Source organism: Lepidochelys kempii, chromosome 9 (genome assembly GCF_965140265.1).
Source record: "Lepidochelys kempii isolate rLepKem1 chromosome 9, rLepKem1.hap2, whole genome shotgun sequence".
Classification (NCBI taxonomy): Eukaryota; Metazoa; Chordata; order Testudines; family Cheloniidae; genus Lepidochelys; species Lepidochelys kempii.
The window spans coordinates 64,926,776-64,939,069 of record NC_133264.1 but is presented as its reverse complement, the minus strand read 5'-3'; the positions used below and the strand labels follow the sequence as shown (position 1 = coordinate 64,939,069).

Sequence of the window (12,294 nt, the reverse complement as noted above, 5' to 3'; positions counted from 1 at the left end):
ACTGATGGTGGATATAAGCATCTGGAGTAGCCCTGTTTTACAAACAGGATAATTAAAGCACCCAACATCCCTCCTCATTCTCTGCACACCTTGCAAGATACATACACAATTCAGTTACATATTCCATTCATGCTTAGGAAGCTAATCCTACCTTTGCAGCAAACTTTGGTGCAAAGTGCTAATGAAACAGTCCATTAAAGAAGTGTCAGACACTAGCATCAGAAATGGCTGATCTTTCTCAGCCACTAGAGTTGTGCTTCCAGCCATGGTACTGAACTTCTCTGTTGAATTATTCATCTGAAACACGTGACCAATTTTGATGTTTTGTATTTGCATACTGGTATTGCTTTATCTGTAGATCTCAAATCACTTTGTAACGTTGGGTACAAATAAGAATTCCAGTTTCCACAGACAGTAGAGCCAGGCATGTGGGTATGATGCATGGTTTGAGTTGCACTAATGGATGAGATTTGTATACATCTCATAAAAGAGCTTGGTTCTGGCTTTGCTAGAAAATTCCTGTATGATCTTGAGCAAGTCACATACCTTTTCTCAGTCTTAATTGCACAGTTTATAAAATGAGAGTGAATAACATTTTCTCCCTTTTGGGGATGATGTGAGGTATAGAGCTGAGCAAGTAATTGATTTTTCTGATTTGGTGACCAAATTGAAAAATTTGAAATGAAATTCATTTTGGATTGACCCAAAAGGGACATTTTTTAAATTTTTTCTCACTGAAAAAAACCCCATTTTTTTAGGTCTGTGATGGGATGTACCAGGCCCTTTGAGGCCCCCTGCTGGAGGCCTCATGGTCCTACCACACCCTACCCCAGGAAAAGATCAGTGAAGGTAGGCCCTTCAGGTCTGTCTTGACAGGCTTCAGGGAAGCAGCCAATCAGAGCACAGAAGACTCAGTTAAAAGGAGCTTTTGGACCTGAGCAGCTCAGTTGCTGGCTGGGACCAGAAAGGTGAGGAAGGACTGGAAGGCTGTAAAACTCCACAGGTAAAGCAGCCTGGGAGAGACGATACTCAAGCAGGGAACAGAGAACCCCTGAGGTAAGGGGGAATGGAAAGGGGCTACATGGGAAGTAGCCCAGGGAATATTAGCAGCAACTATTAAAGGGAGCAGCACATGGTTGCTTATTTGTAGGGTCCCTGGGTTGGACCCCGGAGTAGTAGGCAGGCCTACGTTCCCCACGCTGGAATAGTGGCCAGAGCCCCGAGAAGGGGACAAGTTTCATTCAGAAGTCCAAGCATAGGGCTAGAATTTAAAGGCAAAGAGTCTCAAGGGAGAAAGCTCTGCAGGCACTACTCTATAAGCTAGCCAAGAAGGTGCTGAGAATTGAGCCCAGAGACCAGGGCGGCTCGAGGCACCAGCGAACCAAGCAGGTGCCTGGGGGGGCAAATGCAAAGGGGTGGCAGGACGTCGGGCTCTGGGGCGGGAATCCGCCCTCAGTGGCGGGGGAAATTCGGTGGCTGCTCCGTCACAGTGCATTTCGCGCTCCGCAGCAATTCGGCAGCGGGGACGTGACTCTTCTTCAGTCGCTGGCGGCAATTCGGTGGCTGCACCGTCACTCCGCCTCCGTGTTCGGCAGCAAGGTTTTTTGTTTGTTTTTTTTTGCCACTTGGGGTGGCAAAAACGCTGGAGCTGACCCTGCCAGAGACAGGGCTGCAGACAGAAACAATGGCAGAACAATAGGGCTTCCTTCATGAGTTAGACAACATGTGACTTAGCTGGAGGGCTGAGCCACTAAAGACCCGCCTGATTATGTTGGATCATATTAAAGAAGTTCTGTATTAAAATCACAAATGAGTTTGATTCCCCAGAGTTTAAATTCCAGGGTATTACTAATTAAGAGGTCTTTTGGTTTTTGGTACTGTTTCTCTCCCTCTATGTGTGAAACTTGCAAGCTGCTAATTGTGTTAGTACATTCTAAGACAGAGTCTGTTCTCAAACCAATTCTTTGTAACAACAACTACTCACACAGAGAGAGAGACTCAAAGCAATACTCTGTAACAACAGAAACAGCACCCAGAGACTCCCTGCCCTTTTGTTTTATTCATCTTGCTTTGTTAACAATTGTGATTTAAAATAGAGAGAGAGGATGTATGTGGATGGATGCTTAGTGTGGATAATAACTGAATGATCAGGGAGGTGCCAGCCTAAGAATGCAGTGTCCATTGGCTGAAGAAGGCGTCAAGTGGAAATAACCAGAGGACCCCTGGAGAGCTGACTGGAATCCACCCACTAGCCTCAAGAATGGGAGAACCAAAGAACAAGATAACATCTGGTGGCACGGAGCCGTCAGGAATGTGCCATCTGCTGATTGATTCAGCAACAGCATGATGAAGCAATTCCCATAGACTGGCATAGGAAGAAATTCCTATAAAAATGGACTCTGGAAAATGAGAACTTTGGGGTCTGATTCTGCAAACCAACTTCCAGGAGCATCAGATGAGCATCTGACAAGGCCCTGCTCCCTCCTCATGTCCAGGCCACCTGGCCAGTGGCTTGGCATGAACAACTCTAAGGCTTGTAACTATGATAACAACCGTGCAGAACCTCTGTGTGTGTGTGTATGAATGAATGTGTGAATAAATATGAAATTGTATGGAATGTTATAGCTATAACTAACTGCTTACTGACAGGTTTCAGAGTAGCAGCCGTGTTAGTCTGTATTTGCAAAAAGAAAAGGAGTACTTGTGGCACCTTAGAGACTAACCAATTTATTTGAGCATAAGCCTTCGTGAGCTACAACTCACTTCATCAGATGCATTCAGAATTGTATTTTCCACTGAATGCATCCGATGAAGTGAGCTGTAGCTCATGAAAGCTTATGCTCAAATAAATTGGTTAGTCTCTAAGGTGCCACAAGTACTCCTTTTCTAACTGCTTACTATGATTCTTTCTGTATTCACAATAAATGTGGCATTTTGCCTTCTCCTCTTTAATAAGATCCTGCTGGTTTTTTATCTTATTGGTAGAACAACGAGGGCAACAGCCAATGGGGTGCTGTCAAAAATAGTGCAGGTTCGCATCCAGCCAACAGAAGGTGCTCAGGAGAGGTGAGTGGCCCCTGTCACAAGGTCAAATAAATTGTTTGGTTTTGGGTATTTTTTACCCTTTTATTTTTGTGGGGTTTTTTAAAATCTAGCTAAATTTCTCAACAAATTGTGATTTTGTAACAAAAAGTCAAAACACTTCATTGAGAAAATGTTGAAACAAAATGTTTAGATCTTTATTAAATTTGTTTTCATTTTTTCAGCCAAAACAATTAGCCTAATAAGCAAATATTTTCAGTCACCCCCTGCGACTCTATTTTTCTACAAATAAACTAATTGTCAAAACAATTTTGCCCAGCTCTAGTGAGATGCTTTTCTAAACATGAGTTGTAAAGTGCACAGAACTTAAACTAGCCCTTGGAAGAAATCCAAATAGAACTCAGGACCACATAATTCCCAGCATAGTGCTCCTTTTCCTAGGCTAAACAGGAGAAACCAGCAGGTGATCGCTTTTAGCAGCCCTTGTGTTTCAAACCACTGAGACACGCAGTCTTTCCAGATGGATGTTTGGCTCTGCTGGACTTACTGTATGCAAAATGAACTGAAGATTTCCTAAATCCACTCACCTTTGTGCCAATCCTACTGGCATGAGTGCTTTTCAAGGCCAAATAACTAAGCCAAATCCAAATGGATTCTCACAGGGCCACTAAGAAGTAAATGTCAAACCTACAGATAGAATCCAGCACATAGTTCCATTTCCAGCTGAGGTGCCAAATTTCATTTTTGAATATTAAAAAAAATCAAAATTGGCAAGTTTTTCTCTCTATTCGCTTGTCTATGAAAACAGATGGACCATTTATTGTTGAAATATCACCCTTTAGCTCAGCAAGTGCTGAAATAAATTCAGCCAAAGAGCAGAGGTTTGGGAAAGTTATAAACCACTGGAAGCCAGGGGTCTAATAGAAAGATTTGTACAGCCTTAACTATAGCCACAAAAATAGCTGCAGGTATTAATACTACAGGCATGTTGAACACTGTGGTGTAGAGAGAGAGAGCTCAGCGCTTACCCAGTTCATGTTCCCCACTCGGCTTTTTGTCCAAAACATTCTCATCAACAGCAGAGTAAACATCATTCTGCAAAATAAAATATGTAAAAGAAACAATGATATATTAGTAGCTTTACTTTTGCCAACATTTCCTCCCTCCCCCATAGACCAATCATGTAGAGTAGAGGTTCTCAAACTTTTTTTGCTGGGTCCCCCGCTTTGAAAAGATTTCAGGCTATGATTAATCCCCCTATCTCTTCCCTCTTCCCCCCGCCCATCCCAAAAAATGATAGCAAATTACTGTGCATACTCATGGTATTACCACCCTTACTTTTGTGCTGCTGCTGGCGGCGGCACTGGCTTCAGAGCTGGAGGGGCGGAGAGCTTCGGCTGCTATAGTCCCTTTCCCCCTTCAGTTCTCCCTTCCCCTGGTAATATTTTTTGTGATCTTGGAACCCCCCTACAATAGCCTTGCAAGACCCCCAATTTGAGAAATGCTGATGTAGAGAAAGAACTTGCTTATTGCACAGTCTCTGATATCTTTGTTTCAAGAAGCTAAAAGCACAAAGGATGAGATTTTTCCAAAGCGCTTAAGTGTCTTCAGAGCACTCCCCCTTGAAAAGCAATAGGGCTTGTGCTCCTAAAGCACATAAGCATTTTGAAAATAAGGTTTGTCTATCGAAACATCCTGAGAGCTAAAGTATGAGAGTTTTCATCTGTCAAACACTGAAGGCTCAATACAGAAATAGGAGTCCTGTGAGAATGTTATCTATGTCTCTTAGACATAGAATTTGTCTACACACCTCAGTGTGATGTGGGTTTTAGTTTTCTATTTGAGACCTTACAGGAGGTGACTTCCTACCTGCAAAGAGTGTCTGGTCTTACTCATGACAGTATCAGAGGTAGGTTGAGATGTTAATGAACAGAGTGATGGTTTTGTAACATACTCTCCCTCAAGAAGTGAAGGTAGACAAGAGGGACTCGGTGCACTCTCTCCTGAAAAAACAAAAATTCACAATAAATAAAGTCAAATGCTTCATTTTTCTATAGAGAAAGTGTGATGGTGTGGAATGCTAAAAGGTTTTTGCCAGGAACACATTCCTCACAAATGGAGGAGCCATGCATGACTTAGGTTGATCTTCCTAACAAAGATTTATTTCACACCAAACCACTTCTCAGCTTATGCCATTGACAATATTTTGGGTGTATGGTAGGGTGAACTACCCCCTTAAGGGAAAGTCTGAGCTTACAGCCAGTCAAGGAATGTGCCATTACATAAACAGCAAGAGGAAACTGAGCAAGTGGTGGAGAGGAGACTGTAATGTTTGGTGTAATGGATTGCACATCCTTTCAAGTGCCAAGCTCCTAAAGACTTTGTTTTCTGACTGAGTTTGGTTGCTCTGACACAAGGCTCTGAGTTAAGGGCCTTAAGAACTGGGTTAAGCTGCGCCTTCCTTGACCTGATCCCCAAGGAAAAGGAAGAAAGCCTGTCTTCTTCCTACAGCAATTAGAGAAATCGGAACTCTGCTGGCTGGGATGGTTTGAAGGTCTTTTTAAATGGGACATATTTATCTGTTAGTTTAGTTCTGGTATTCCCCGTCTTAGATCCTGTTCAGTGTGTCTTTTGAAGTGAGCTGTAGCTCACGAAAGCTTATGCTCAAATAAATTTGTTCGTCTCTAAGGTGCCACAAGTATTCCTTTTCTTTTTGCAAATACAGACTAACACGGCTGCTACTCTGAAGTGTGTCTTTTGTCCTTCTGTGCTTTCTTACCAGTATTCTTCCAGAGGACTACATGTTGTCACATCCTGGCCCAGTCCTGCTGTTTGGATAGACACCAGTCTGTTGTGATTGGATCCAACTGTTGAATCCATGTTATAAGCCCCCCACGTCCTGGGTAGTGACTGCTCAATGTTCCTAGCTCTGGGTGTCTCCGATGCAGACCGGGTGTCTGACACCTGTCTTTAGCAGTGGGATCCTGTATTTCAGCTGCCCTAGACCCTGGAACCAGTGCCACAGCACTCCCGACCTCCAGAAGCTTAGACACATTCCCCCTAGAATCCACCTGGCCGTGGGACCGCTGGTGTCTTAGTTACCCCTTTCGGGACAATGTGGCGGTACAGTAAGGGAGACAGGCTTAGCAAAGGAATTCCTTATCCACAGACACTTGACACAAACAACACTAGAGAGCTACAGATCTATGGGAGAACAACAAAATCCTGAATGCAATCCCCCTGGTCTCAGTTCATCCCTCCTGTGAGTCCTGGGTTTGGTCTGAGTCCTTAGGCCAGGCAGCTCTTCCTGCCTGCTTGACCTGGGCTCCTTTGCTTTTGGCATTGGTCAAACTCCCTTCTTAGCAAAGCACCCCTTTTAAAATTTAGGGCTTGTCTACACTGGCACCTTAAAGGGCTGCAACTTTCTCGCTCGGGGTACGAAAAACCACCCCCCTGAGCGCAGCAAGTTTCAGCGCTGTAAAGTGCCAGTGTAAACAGTGCCCCAGCGCTGGGAGCCGCGCCTCTCGTTGAGGTGGTTTTTTTAGAGCTCTCCTCCCAGCGCTGGGAGCCGCGCCTCTCGTTGAGGTGGTTTTTTAGAGCTCTCCTCCCAGCGCTGCGCTGCAACCACACAAGCCACGTTAAAGCGCTGCCACTGTCGACTAGCCCATGTGCTCCAGGCTGTGGGGAGGTTCAAGATCCACCCCCAAGTTAATGGCCCTATTGTAGAAAACCATTCTTGCAGAGGGAAGAGCCATTAAATATTGATGGACCTTGATTGCTCTGAACCTGCTTCTTCGACAGTCCATCCAGTAGATGTTAAGCCTCTGCTACAGAATGAGTTCTCTAAGCCACAATGAATATTTCAGTTAAAACTGGTGTTCACTGAACAAAATGTAATTCATAATTGGACACAGACCTATCCCCAACCTGTCACATGTGACCTATACTTTTGGCATATGCATGTCTCCAGTGCACAGGTAGGAATCATGTAGACGGAAGAGTCCACTGGGGCTTCTTGGCCATACTCTCCTCATGCAGGATTAGGAAGATATAAAAGGAGAAGTAGCCCCAATCAATCTTCATCTCTTTGCACTGGTTGAGGAATCTCTTTACAAGAGATGCCAGAAAAGGGTGGCATTTTGGAAGTGGTAGTAAAGTAACCATATCAGAAAGCAGAGGCAAAGGCAGTTCCAGTTACTGTACATATTATCTTATGCTTATATAGATCTTGGTTTTTAATTTCTTGGTATTCAGATAATAGCACACCTAGGCTCTCTTCATGTTTTCCATGTTCTTCCCTTTGATAATCATGCTCCTGCAATTCCGTGTTGTTCTCTAGCACTTCTTGTTTCTACAATATTTAAGAAAAATGTTAGTTTTTTAATGTGGTTGCATAGAGCAAAAGAAAAGTCTTAAGTGCAATGATATATTAAGAAATGTTTCCATTCAAACTTTTTTATAATAGATATTACTGTGCTATGTTTAGGCATCAAATATACCTTGAATGCATTAGGAATTAATACTTATGGGCTCTTCTGGTTTTCAAATTTAAAAAACTGTATCATTAATTGTGACAGATTAAGAAAATGTACCTTTTGTTTACCTCAAAAAGTGCCTATCCACTTCTAACTCTGTATAGAAAATAGGCCAGTAGAAGATTAACTGCAGTGTCAACATGTGGGACATATGGGCTGCAAAAAACCTAGGTAGATGGAAATCAGAATCTGAATTCCCCTAATTCCAATGAACATTAAAATGAGTGAAGACTCAGAGTCTCAAAATGGGAGCAAGCAGCCCATAGAGCTTGCATAACTCCCAGTGTAGAATCCATTTACAGTAATCGAATTAAGGAAATACTTAGAAACACTGTTTTAAAAAGTGGGCAACCACCACTGATGAGCACTTTGTTAAAACCTCTGAGGAAGAAGCCAGCCTGAAGGGTATGATCTTGTATTGGAAGTGGTCAGTTCCAAGAACAAACTTAAGATGTTTTCTGTGAGCTAGCCCCATAGAGATGTAAAAGTAGGCATTCAGAAGGTCAAGAGCTCCAAAGCAATCCTGACTGTTTAGCAAGGGGACTATAGAGCGGAGAATCCCGCTATGGAACTTCCCCCTACTAAGAGATTTAATGAGGTTCTGAAGATCCAGAAAGGGTCTAAAATGACCCTTCATTTTGGGGATAAAGAAATATTGGGAATAAAATATCTGCTCTTGTACTGACCAGAAATTATATCTATTGTTCCCAAATGAAAAAGGGTGATGACTTTGCCTTTCAACAGTGTCTTGTGAGAGGGAAACCCAAAAAGAGGTAGAGTTTTAAGTCTGAACAGGTTCTTTCCTCAGATCTTCTGTATCCTCTCTCTGGGGAGTATTGGGTAATTGCCACATTGGTGACATAATGTCATCAGAGCTACCATCTGTCTAGGATAATGGGCCAACAAATCCCAAGATTAAAACACACCAGCTATCAGATAAATCTGAATGCAGAGTGACTAGACATAGATTCCTTGATAGACCTGTCCCTCAGAGTTACAAATGACGAGGGAGATTCTCCAAACGTCTTTATCCCCAAAAGAATGCATAGCTCAACATCCTGTTCATTTCAATGCCTTCCTGAAGTGTTGCCTCAGAACTTTGAACTAATCCAGCAGTTCTCAAACTGTGGGTTGGGACCTCAGAGTGAGTTGCGACCCTGTTTTAATGGGGTTGCCAGGGATGATGTTAGATTTGCTGGGGCCAAAGCCAAAGCCTGAGCCTGGGGCTCAGGCTTTCGCTTCGGCCCCGGGCGACAGGGCTTGGGCTACAGGCCCCCTGTTCAGGGCAGAAGCCCTTGGGCTTTGGCTTTGGCTCCCCCACCCGGGGAAGGAGGGTTTGGGCGGGCTCAGGCTTCGATCCCCCCTCCTGGGTCATGTAGTAATTTTTGTGGTCAGAAGGAGGTCGCAGTGCAATGAAGTTTGAGAACCCCTGAACTATTCTAATCTGACCATCAGGAGCCATAGACAAAATCAACAGCATGCAGATCTATTGCACCAAGTCCCTTTGGAGAACATACTGTCAACTCTCAGCCAAGCAGTAAAGATTTAGGGGCCTTGCTGATTTCTCCTCCAATGGGAAGCAAACCTACAACATGGAACCTGGGTATATTCTTAGTGTGACATATTTACACTATATACATGAGTCCTTGAACAGAAGCGGTCACAAAGAACATACAGGCAAACCCTGTTTCAGAAATCATCAATGCCTGATTACCATGAGCAATGCTGCCACAAGAATTGACTTTAGTTAGGGAGATTAGGGCAGCAAGCAAACTCTCTTGCTGTTTGCATCAGCTTCCTCCCAAACAAACATGCATCACAAAACTAACACAAATACAGCATTTCTTCAAAGACTGAACACGACCTGCATGCTAAGAAAAAGAACATTTAAAACTATACAGGATACAATAGTGTGATACCTGCATAACAATGCATTTCATACATGGAACAGTGACACGCATCCAACAATCTGTTACTTTTAGCTTTATATTTGAGATCAGTAAGTGCAATCATTTCATACCCGAAGAGATTTTCTTTTCTCATCTATGATATTATTAACAATCTCATCAAAGCCCTGTTGAGAGACCACTGAGGAGAGTGAAGTTATTGTAAAATCTTTTCCATTAATTGAAGGTTGGCTAGAGAGATTAGCTCCTGGGGAAAAATAAGAATAAATTTCAAATTTCTAAATATTATATATAGAAAATGTGATATTTGGGAGGGATAAAACATGTTTACTGCGATGAGTTTGGGATGAGTGCGTTACTCACAAGGGAGAAGTCATTATTATTTATTTGTATTGTGGTAGCTCATAGGAGCTTCCAGCCATGGTCCTTATGGTATTCGGTGCGGTACTACAGCACAATGAGTGAGTTATACAGAATATTCATAAATCACATGGCAATAAACTATCTGTACTAACCCACACCACTTCATAGTTTATGGCATTTATTTTTTCATTTGTGAGACTTGGTCTCACTTTGCTTTAGGAAATATATTTGTTTCTATGGAAACAAAGATATCAGAATTTAGCAACTTCCAAATACACTATAACATTAATTTTATAGTTGTTCAAAATTTATACCATGGTCATTGAAATATAAGCGTTTGTGATGGTTAAGAAAAGTGACACCTTAACACATATAATGCTTTTGAATATTTATGCTGTGATATTTAAGGCAGATTTGGTAATATTAAGTGTGCACGAGTGGGTATCAAAATTGGGCTTCTGATGGAAACTTTGTTTCAGCTGTACCTAGGGTATAGACTAGCATCCTTCCCTAATGGAGGGCCACTTACCAGAGGATGAAATGGGGAGTTTGCTAGTGTTGCTACTGACTGCTTCTTCACAGTGCTCCATGGAGGCAGAGATGGAAAGACCATCAATGATGCTGCCGGTTGCTTGCAGGGAATACTCACCAGAGGCAGATAAGGAAAGTTTGTCACTGATGCTGGTGCTTCTGGGCAAGGGGGACTGGCCTGAGGTGGAGAAGAAAAGGTTATTGCTTTGCTTACCTGGCTTGGAGCATCTACTGAATGCAGAGAACTGACATTTACTATTTCATGATTTCACTGTTTTATCAATACTTTCATCCAGAAATTGGTTTTTCTATTAGGCAAAAAGGAAAGGTTAAGGACTTTTCTATGGTTTTCTATATATTATTGGGATAGATGGTTACATAAACCCATTCATATGTATAAAATCAAGGTAAACAGACTGTACACACAAAAACATGGATATGAAGTAAGGGGTGCTTCATTTTGCAACTTCAACATTATTTTATTTTAATTTTAGTATGGAATTTCCTCTGTATTTAAAAACAGAAATTCAACAAAACAAAGAAATTACTGGTACATTAATTTGGATTTATTTGATAGATAGCAATAAAAACCTCCATGCTGCACAGTATATGCACCCAGTGAAATTTATTCTACTGTAGAACGCCAGCGGAAGGCTTATGCACCACTGAGTTTCCACTTACATTCTCAGGACTTAGGTGGTGCATAGACCTGGCACTGGCCATCCACAAAGGAGTGAATTGCACTTGAATTGCATTGTCGCAGACCTGAATAAGGGCCCTGCCTCTTTCCACATGTACCCGGTCTTTGTCCACAATCACCTTATCACAGGGTGGCTGGTCCTTTTAAGGGCACGTTTACACTTCCAGACATCTAATGGAGCTGACATGCTAACGGAGTGTAGCTGCGGTGGCACAAGCAGCAGGAGGGGCTAGCTGCCCCAAGAATGTCTCTCTGATCTCAGATGGGAACACACTCAGGACAACTAACTTCGCCTGCCACTTGAGCTGTGGCAGCTACACTCTGTTTTTAGCGTGCTACTTGGATCAGAGTTAGTGTGGGTCTGTCTCCTTGAGCTAAGAATCACACGCCCAGCTCGAAATGTAGACATGCCCAGAGGGAACAGGTCCTGTTCACCCTGATGAGTTAGTTTTCTCCTGATCGGCCCTGACTGTGGGTGTCCAGCAGTTGAGAAAGGGGAGCTGGTGAGAGTTGCCTAGAGAGCGCTGCATGAGACCAGACAGAGCAGTAGTTGTGAGCTGGCCAAGAGCGTTACTGCACAGAGAGAGAATGGATGAGAGCTGTTGGGGAGAACTGGTCAGGAGGCTTGTATAGAGGACCCTAAGTGAAGGGGGAGAACCAGTTTGGTAAGGGCAGGCCAAGCCCAGGAAAAAGAGGGTCAATTCTGGAGGGAGGTTCCCATGAGAAGGATCTCAGCAGGAGTAAGACTTGCAGGTAAAGGAGGCCTGGTCAGCTGAATACCACAGGGAGACCTCTCAACAGCTCTCACCGGTTCTCTCTGCACCAACTCTCTTCACCAGCAGCTCTTAACTACTGCTCTCTCTAGTCACAGGTGAACGTGGTCTCTGCCCTCTTCAAGGAGCCAGGCACCCTGTGACACACACACACAGATCACAAATGAGATCACACTCCACCTTTTAAAGCACACATGTACAGAGCTAATTGAGTGTTGAGACATCATATCTTGAATAAGAATTACCATGCACCTACATATGGAAGCAGGCATTTGAAGTGTTCTTCATTTGTTTTTTCAAAACTGATGGTGGATGTGGGTATGCAGGAGTAGCCCTGTTTACAAACAGGCTAACCAAAGCTAAACAACAGCCTGCATCATTTATGGCACACCTAGCCACAGCCCATATGTATTTTACTAGATATTCCATTCATGTATAAGAAA

General features: G+C 43.1%; 1 protein-coding gene across 2 annotated transcripts in view; it reads left to right on the top strand.

Moving 5' to 3' along the window:
• The first annotated feature begins 962 nt into the window (after nucleotides 1-962).
• Nucleotides 963-12,294, top strand: part of TRMT2B (tRNA methyltransferase 2 homolog B) — a 57,102-nt gene continuing 45,770 nt past the window's right edge. Inside the window, exons 1-2 of one of the 2 annotated variants that reach the window (XM_073360822.1) lie at nucleotides 963-1,056; nucleotides 2,986-3,066. The gene's annotated coding sequence lies outside the window, so the exon portion shown is untranslated. The remainder of the gene's footprint in view (nucleotides 1,057-2,985; nucleotides 3,067-12,294) is intronic. The other variant, XM_073360821.1, reaches the window with a different exon arrangement.